Source organism: Triticum dicoccoides, chromosome 6B (genome assembly GCF_002162155.2).
Source record: "Triticum dicoccoides isolate Atlit2015 ecotype Zavitan chromosome 6B, WEW_v2.0, whole genome shotgun sequence".
In the NCBI taxonomy this organism is placed as follows: domain Eukaryota; kingdom Viridiplantae; phylum Streptophyta; class Magnoliopsida; order Poales; family Poaceae; genus Triticum; species Triticum dicoccoides.
In genome coordinates, this window is record NC_041391.1 from 560,565,355 (window position 1) to 560,574,812 (window position 9,458).

Below are 9,458 nucleotides of genomic sequence, written 5' to 3' on the forward strand. Positions count from 1 at the left end.
GTTGCTATGACTTTGCTATGCTTAATGCTTGTCACTAGGGCCCGAGTGCCATGATTTCAGATCTGAACCTATTATGTTTTCATGAATATATGTGTGTTCTTGATCCTATCTTGCAAGTCTATAGTCACCTACTATGTGTTATGATCCGGGAACCCCGAAGTGACAATAATCGGGACCACTCCCGGTGATGACCATAGTTTGAGGAGTTCATGTATTCACTATGTGTTAATGCTTTGTTCCGGTTCTCTATTAAAAGGAGGCCTTAATATCCCTTAGTTTCCAATAGGACCCCGCTGCCACGGGAGGGTGGGAGGGTAGGACAAAAGATGTCATGCAAGTTCTTTTCCATAAGCACGTATGACTATATACGGAATACATGCCTACATAACATTGATGAACTGGAGCTAGTTCTGTGTCACCCTATGTTATGACTGTTACATGACGAACCGCGTCCAGCATAATTATCCATCGCTAATCCAGTGCCTACGAGTTTTCCATATACTGGTTCTCGCTTATTTACTTTTCTGTTGCTACTGTTACAATCACTACAAAATACCAAAAACATTACTTTTGCTGTCTTTACTTTTGTTACCGTTACCACTACTATCATATTACTTTGCTACTAAACACTTTGCTACAGATACTAAGTTTCCAGGTGTGGTTGAATTGACAACTCAACTGCTAATACTTGAGAATATTCTTTGGCTCCCCTTGTGTTGAATCAATAAATTTGGGTTGAATACTCTACCCTCGAAAACCGTTGCAATCCCCTATACTTGTGGGTTATCAAGACCTTTTTCTGGCACCGTTGCCGGGGAGCATAACTCTATTCTTTGAGTCACTTGGGATTTATATCTGTTGGACACTATGAAGAACTTGAAAGATGATCGAACTACTATTTTGCCCTCAACTACGAGGGGAGGTAAGGGACTGTCATCTAGCCTTGCACTAGATTCTCCTTCTGTTATGAGTAAGTTTGCGACACCTAAACCTGTTACTGCTGTGAATTTTGATATGTCGCATGTTATTGATGATGCCACTTCTGCTATGCATGATACTTATGATGAAACTACTTCTATGCTTGATACTACTGTGCCCCTTGGTGAATTTCTTGATGAGCAAATTGCTAGGTCTAGAGAAAGAGAAATTATTGAACCTGAACACGATGATGTTAGTGATGATGAAAATATGCCCGCTATTCCTGAGGGTTATCTTTTTTATGCTGGATCTTCTACAACTATTCTTGCTTGCCAGGATAGACATGAACTTAAGAGGTTGCTAGTTAAATGGAGTAAAGAATCTTTTAGAGATAGAATGAAACCCGACCCTGCTTTTGCTACTTCACCTATCTGTGTTCTCGATAATGATTATTATGATTTTTGTGTTGATCCAGATATAATTACTTTGGTTGAATCTGATCCTTTTTATGGCTATGAATCTGAAACTGTTGTGGCACATCTTACTAAGTTAAATGATATAGCTGCCCTGTTTACTAATAATGAGAGATTGCACTACCTTTATTTACTCAAAATATTCCCGTTCTCATTAAAGGGTGATGCTAAGATATGGTTTAATTCTCTTGATCCTGGTTGTGTGCAAAGTCCCCAGGATATGGTTTAATACTTCTTTGCTAAATATTTCCCTGCTCATAAGAAACAAGCTGCTTTGAGGGAAATATACAACTTTGTGCAAACTGAAGAAGAGAGTCTCCCACAAGCTTGGGGGAGGCTTCTCAAGTTACTTAATGCTTTGCCTGATCATCCTCTTAAGAAACCTGAATATTTGATATCTTTTATGATGGACTAACTGATGCTTCCAGAGATTACCTGGATAGTTGTGCTGGTTCTCTTTTCAGGGAAAGAACACCGGATGGCGCTGAAATTCTATTGAATAATATGTTGGCAAATGAAAATAATTGGGCACCTCCCGAGCTACCTCCTGAGCCAGTTCCTGAGCCAATTACTGAGCCTATTCCTAAACCAACTCCGAAGAAGAGATGTGTTCTATTTCTCAGTCCCGAAGATATGCAAGAAGCAAAGAAATCTATGAAAGAAAAAGGTATTAAAGCTGAAGATGTTAAGAATTTACCTCCTATTGAAGAAATATATGGTCTTAATTTACCGCCTGTTGAAGAAGTATATGATCTCAATTACTTATTTACTGAAGAACCTCCCGATATCCCGACACAGGTAGTAAAGGTAAATTCTCTCTATAGATATGATAAAGCTGAAGTCCCTCCTACTAAAATTGCTAGTCAGTGCTTGGATGAGTTTGATGACTTTATGTTTAAGCAAGATGACTTTAATGCTTATTTTGGTAGACAATTAAAACAAAATACCTTTATGATTAAACGCTTGGGTGATTATATGGCTGATATTAGAGGTGAACTTAAACTTGTTAGCAAACATGCTTCTATGGTTACCACTCATGTAGAACAAGTACTTAAAGCTCAGAAAGAAGTGTTTGATGAAATGAATAGTAAGAAAAATGATTATGCTGTTAGAGTGGCTACTAGAACTGGTAGAATGACTCAGGAACCTTTGTATCCTGAAGGCCACCCTAAGAGAATCGAGCAAGATTCTCAGAGAAACAATATTGATGTACCTAGTTCTTCTAAGAGGAAGAAAAAGAAAAATGATCGGACTTTGCAAACTTCTAGTGAACCTATTGCTGAACCACCTGAGAATCCAAATGATATCTCTATTTTTGATGCTGAAACACAATCAGGTGATGAACATGAACCTAGTGATAATTTTAATGATAATGTTGATGTTGATCCTCAACCTAGTAATGATAATGATGTAGAAGTTGAAGCTGTTGTTGATCTTGATAACCCACAATCAAAGAATCAACGTTATGATAAAAGAGACTTCGTTGCTAGGAAACATGGTAAAGAAAGGGAACCATGGGTTCAGAAACCCATGCCTTTTCCTTCGAAACCATCCAAGAAAAAGGATGGTGAGGATTTTGAGCGCTTTGCTGAAATGATTAGACCCATCTTTTTGCGTATGCGATTAACTGATGTGCTCAAAACAAATCCTTATGCTAAGTATATGAAGGATATCATTACTAATAAAAGAAAGATACCTGAAGCTGAAATTTCCACCATGCTTGCTAATTATACCTTTAAAGGTGGAATACCAAAGAAACTTGGAGATCCAGGAGTACCTACTATACCATGCTCCATTAAGAGGAATTATGTTAAAACTGCTTTATGTGATCTTGGAGCCGGCGTCAGTGTTATGCCTCTGTCTTTATATCGTAGACTTGACTTAAATAAGTTGACACCTACTGAAATATCTTTGCAAATGGCTGATAAATCAACTGCTATACCTGTCGGTATTTGTGAGGATGTGCCTGTTGTGGTTGCAAACGTTACTATTTTAACGGACTTTGTTGTTCTTGATATTCCCGAGGATGATAGTATGTCTATTATTCTTGGAAGATCTTTCCTTAATACTGCAGGGGCCGTTATTGATTGCACCAAAGGCAATGTCACTTTTCATGTTAATGGCAATGAGCACACGGTACATTTTCCGAGGAAACAAACTCAAGTTTATAGTATCAACTCTATTGGAAAAATTCCATCGATTATATTTGGAGGTTTTGAATTCCCTCTCCCTAATGTCAAGAAAAAGTATGATATTCTTATTGTTGGGGATTTTCATATCCCCGTTGAGGTAACTTAGTGTCATTCAAAATTTCCCCGGTTCCGTGATTATTCGGAATGAGTTTGTTAACAAGACTTGATCAACCTTGTTAGCGGGTTCATTTTGATGATCACGAGATGTATGAAACTAGAAGCACAACCTTCTGTACCCTCTTTATATTTTCTGTTATTTAGTAGAAATAAAGTAAAATAGTATTTTTCCGTCTGTCTCCTGACTTATCCATGCAATATAAAAATATCCCGAAAATAAAAGTCCTCAGAATGCCGTGCCAATTTAATATGATTTTTCGGGAATATTTGAGGATTTACTGTGCAAAAATTACCACGGGGGGAGCTGCCACCTGGTCACAAGGGTGGAGGGCGCGCCCTACCCCCCTGGGAGCGCCCCCCTGCCTCGTGGGCCCATGATGACCCTCCTCCACTTATTCCTGCACCCATCTTCTTCCTTTGCCTCACACAAACACGAAAAACCAACTCAAGCACGAGTTCCAGCCCCCGTTGCTGTGATTTTCGATCTCCTTGCTCAAAGCACCTCTTGCAAAACTGCTTGGGCAGATTGTTCCTTGGTATGTGACTCCTCCATTGGTCCAATTAGTTTTTGTTCTAGTGCTTTATTCATTGCAAATTTGTGCTGCATAGGTGACCATATTCTTGAGCTTGCATGTTAAATTTATATGGTTCCAAGTAGTTCCAATGCTTTATATAGGCTCTAGGCACTTGTGGGAGTTGTTGCTATCAATTTTATTGAAGTTGGTTCACTTTTATTTGAAGTTACTAAAAATTTCAGACTGTTTCAGAAAATAATGAAGAAATTTTTGAGGGGCTCGTCGAGCCGAAGCTCTAATGAAAAATAAAAGGAAGAAGAGCAGAAGCCCAAATTTAATTTGCCTCGCACCACGGAGGTCCGGCCGTGTGAATGGCCTTCCGATGACTTCTTGAGGAGAGCTGGGATTTATGAAGATTTCTATCTATTGATTGAGAATGCTGGCCTCACCAACTTCCTCCACGACCAACGTCGTCAGTATCTCTTACTCACAAATACTTTTGTGCAAAACTTCTACTTTTTCCCTAAGAAATCACCTCCAACAGTAGAGTTTCATTTATATGACGTTGTTAAAGAGATGACATTAGCTGAATTCTGCGAGGTTTGCAGAATACCCTTTGAGGGAAACTTAGGTGAACCCCACCGTAATGAAGTAGAAGCTTTTATTAACACTATCACTGTGGGAGAAACCAGGAAGGTTTCTGATGCAAGGATCACTAGCATACATTTTCCTGTTTTACGCTACTTTTCCTTATTTGCTAGTCGTTGCTTGATTGGACGCGGGAACTGTGGGAACCTTAGTATTCCTGATACTATTATTTTGCTCCATGGTTTATACCGCAATAACTCTGTTAGTATGGGTGGAATTGTTGCTAGACGGTTAAGTCTGAACCGTACTAAGGTCCCATCTTTGGAGGCATTTATGCTTCACGCCTAGCTGAACATTTTGAAATACCTATTAGGCATGAGGAGGAAGAAGAAACAGCGCTGCCCCGTGTTTATTTAGATTATAAGAGTATGATAGCGCATGATTTTCTTGTTAAGAGTCGCGATGGGGAGCTCAAATATAAATTATACTTTGATAAACATCACCCTGAGACTATTACTTTGCCTGCTCCTTCTTTGTTTAACTTGTCTGCAGAACCTCACATCGTTCCGTGGTCGGCTGTTCAAGCCTATCGGAATCCTGCACCAGCCCCGGAGCCGGAGCCACAAGATGAGCCTCCACGACTATCTGTTTATTCTTGGGATCCAGAGGAGGCTGCCAGCCAGTGGCATCCGGAGTCTTGTTCATCACAGTATGACCCCAGCTTCACCTACGGGTATCCGCCAGGCTATCCCTGGCAATAGACCAACTTAGGCCAAAAGCCTAAGCTTGGGGGAGTACGTATTTCCCACCGACATTACATTCATGTTCACACACACACTCATTGCTATCTGTCGGTGCTCATACTATTTCACTGTAATATCCATGCTAGTTTACTTTCTTTTTCCTGCTTTCTTCTTGTGTGTTTGTTAAACTTTAAGAAAAAACAAAAAAAATAGTAGTAGTTTACTTCTTTGCTTGTAGTAGAAATTAAAAAGAAAAAACCCAAAAATATTTCCCGTTCTTCTTTTACTTGTTGGGAGCTTTCCCGTGTAAATGGTTTTTATTTTATTTTCTTTTTTTGGGGGTTGAGAAGACCATATTGAAAATGCTTAGTGGCTCTTATATGCATGATTGATTATTTAAATTTAGAGCCCATATTACTTGTCTTCTCTCTTGAGTTGAATGCTTGCAGATTTCAGCTTAGTCCAATGCACGTGCACTCTTATTATTATACACACCGTTCAGTCGTGCAAGTGAAAGACAATAATGATGATATATGATGGACTTATTGGGATGAGAAAAACTGGTATGAACTCGACCTCTCTTGTTTTTGTAAATATGATGAATCATCGTTCCTGAGTCAGCTATTATGAAGTAAACATATTTGCAATGACATTTAGGGATTATAGTTGCTTGTGCCATGCTTGATTAGCTATGAGCTATAATGGTTTACCTTGCGTGCCAATATGCTATTAGAATGATTATGATGTGGTATGATGGGATGGTATCCTCCTTTAAATGAATTGAGTGACTCGACTTGGCACATGTTCACGCATGTAGTTGAATCAAGTCAACATAGCCTTCATGATATTTATGTTCATGGTGGATTATATCCTACTCATGCTTGTATTTGGTGTAAATTAATTTTAATGCATGTTTACGACTGTTGTCGCTCTCTCAGTTGGTCACTTCCCAGTCTTTTGCTAGCCTTCACCTGTACTAAGCGGGAATACTGCTTGTGCATCCAAACTCCTTAAACCCCAAAGTTATTCCATATGAGTCCACTATACCTACCTATATGCGGTATTTACCTGCCGTTCCAAGTAAATTTTTATGTGCCAAACTCTAAACCTTCAAATAAACATTCTGTTTTGCATGCTCGAATAGCTCATATGTCAACTAGAGCTGCCCTTATCTTCCGTGTTAGGCGGGTTATTCTCAAGAGGAGTGGACTCCGCTCCTCATTCACGAGAAAATGGCTGGTATCCGGGATGCCCAGTCCCATGCTTTATGCAAACTAAATCAAAATAACTGCAAACAAAACTCCCCTTGGGACCCATTGAATGTTGGAGGCACTCGTTGTTTCGAGCAAGCCATGGATTGATGCTTGTGGAGGAAGGGGAGTATAAACTTTACCATTCTGTTTGGGAACCGCCTATAATCTGTTTAGCATGGAAGATATCGTCGTCTTTTAGTTGTTATGTTGACAATGAAAGTATGCCGCTCAAAATATAATTTATCTCTATTTCAAAACTGAGCTCTAGCACCTCTACAAATCCCTGCTTCCCTCTGCGAAGGGCCTATCAATTTACTTTTATGTTGAGACATCACCCTTCTTATTAAAAGCATCTGCTGGAGAGCACACTGTCGTTTGCATTCATTATTATTGGTTTATATTGGGTATGACTTGACTGGATCTCTTTTACCATGAATTACAATGTTTAGTCAGTCCTTGATCTTTAAAGGTGCTCTGCATTTATGTTTTGCGGTCTCAGAAAGGGCTAGCGAGATACCATTTTGTTATATCATGTTATGATTATTTTGAGAAAGTGTTGTCATCCGAGTTTTATTATTATGGCTCGCTAGCTAATTATGCTATTGATATGAGTAACTGTGAGACCTACGTGTTATTGTGAGTATGGTTAGTTCATAATATTTGCTGAAACTTGAATGCTGGCTTTTCATGTTTACAACAACAAGAGCAAACAGAGTTTGTAAAAGTTTTTCTTTTTCTCTTTCAGTTTGTCAACTGAATTGCTTGAGGACAAGCAAGGGTTTAAGCTTGGGGGAGTTGATACGTCTCCGTCGTATCTACTTTTCCAAACACTTTTGCCCTTGTTTTGGACTCTAACTTGTATGATTTGAATGGAACTATCCCGGACTGACGCTGTTTTCAGCAAAATTGCCATGGTGTTGTTTTTTTTGCAGAAAATAGAAGTTCTCGGAATGACCTGAAACTCCACGGAACACGTTAGAAAAAACAATAAAAAATCCTCGCAAAAGATGAAGACCAGAAGGCCCACACCCTGTCCACGAGGGTGGGGGGCGCGCCCCCTGGGCATGCCCCCTACCTCGTGGGCCCCCTGGTGGCCCTCCAATGCCAACTCCAACTCCATATTTTGGCTTTCAGGGAGAAAAAAATCAGAGAGAAGAAATCATCGCGTTTTACGATACGGAGCCGCCGCCAAGCCCTAATCTCTCTCGGGAGGGCTGATCTGGAGTCAGTTCGGGGCTCCGGAGAGGGGCATTCGTCGCCGTCATCATCATCAACCATCCTCCATCACCAATTTCATGATGCTCACCGCTGTGCGTGAGTAATTGCATCGTAGGCTTGCTGGACGGTGATGGGTTGGATGAGATTTATCATGTAATCGAGTTAGTTTTGTTAGGGTTTGATCCCTAGTATCCATTATGTTCTGAGATTGATGTTGCTATGACTTTGCTATGCTTAATGCTTGTCACTAGGGCCCGAGTGCCATGATTTCAGATCTGAACCTATTATGTTTTCATGAATATATGTGTGTTCTTGATCCTATCTTGCAAGTCTATAGTCACCTACTATGTGTTATGATCCGGGAACCCCGAAGTGACAATAATCGGGACCACTCCTGGTGATGACCATAGTTTGAGGAGTTCATGTATTCACTATGTGCTAATGCTTTGTTCCGGTTCTCTATTAAAAGGAGGCCTTAATATCCCTTAGTTTCCAATAGGACCCCGCTGCCACGGGATGGTGGGAGGGTAGGACAAAAGATGTCATGCAAGTTCTTTTCCATAAGCACGTATGACTATATACGGAATACATGCCTACATAACATTGATGAACTAGAGCTAGTTCTATGTCACCCTATGTTATGACTGTTACATGACGAACCGTATCCGGCATAATTATCCATCACTAATCCGGTGCCTACGAGTTTTCCATATACTGGTTCTCGCTTATTTAATTTTCCGTTGCTACTGTTACAATCACTACAAAATACCAAAAACATTACTTTTGCTATCTTTACTTTTGTTACCGTTACCACTACTATCATATTGCTTTGCTACTAAACACTTTGCTGCAGATACTAAGTTTCCAGGTATGGTTGAATTGACAACTCAACTGTTAATAGTTGAGAATATTCTTTGGCTCCCCTTGTTTTGAATCAATAAATTTGGCTTGAATACTCTACCCTCGAAAACTGTTGCGATCCCCTATACTTGTGGGTTATCATCTTCCCTGGGTCACGCCGTGAAATAAAGCCACCCCTGTTCCTAAGCCGCCGACACCATGAGTCGCCGTCTCCGATGCCGCTACAATGCACTTCCTCGAGTCGGCCTTGTACGGCCGTACCTAGTCCACGATTCAGAGATGAACTCAGTTTTCGCCGGACCCTGGTTCGTCAACCGCCGCCTCCGTGGCGCTCGCATCCGAGCTGCCACATCGCCGGTCGTTTCCGCTTCCACGGCTCTCGTCCCCTGAAAGTTGCGTCGAGCCTTTTTCGTGGCCCTAGTCTCCATCGACGGGCTGCCCTGCTGTCTCGTGCTGTCCTCGGGCTGCTGCGGCGCCGCCGGTGAGCCACTGCCCGAGAGCAGCTGTTGAGCCGTCTCTCTGCCTTACTCCGCTGCCGCTGACCCAGAGTCGCCTCGGCTGCGGCTCTCCCCCACTGGCC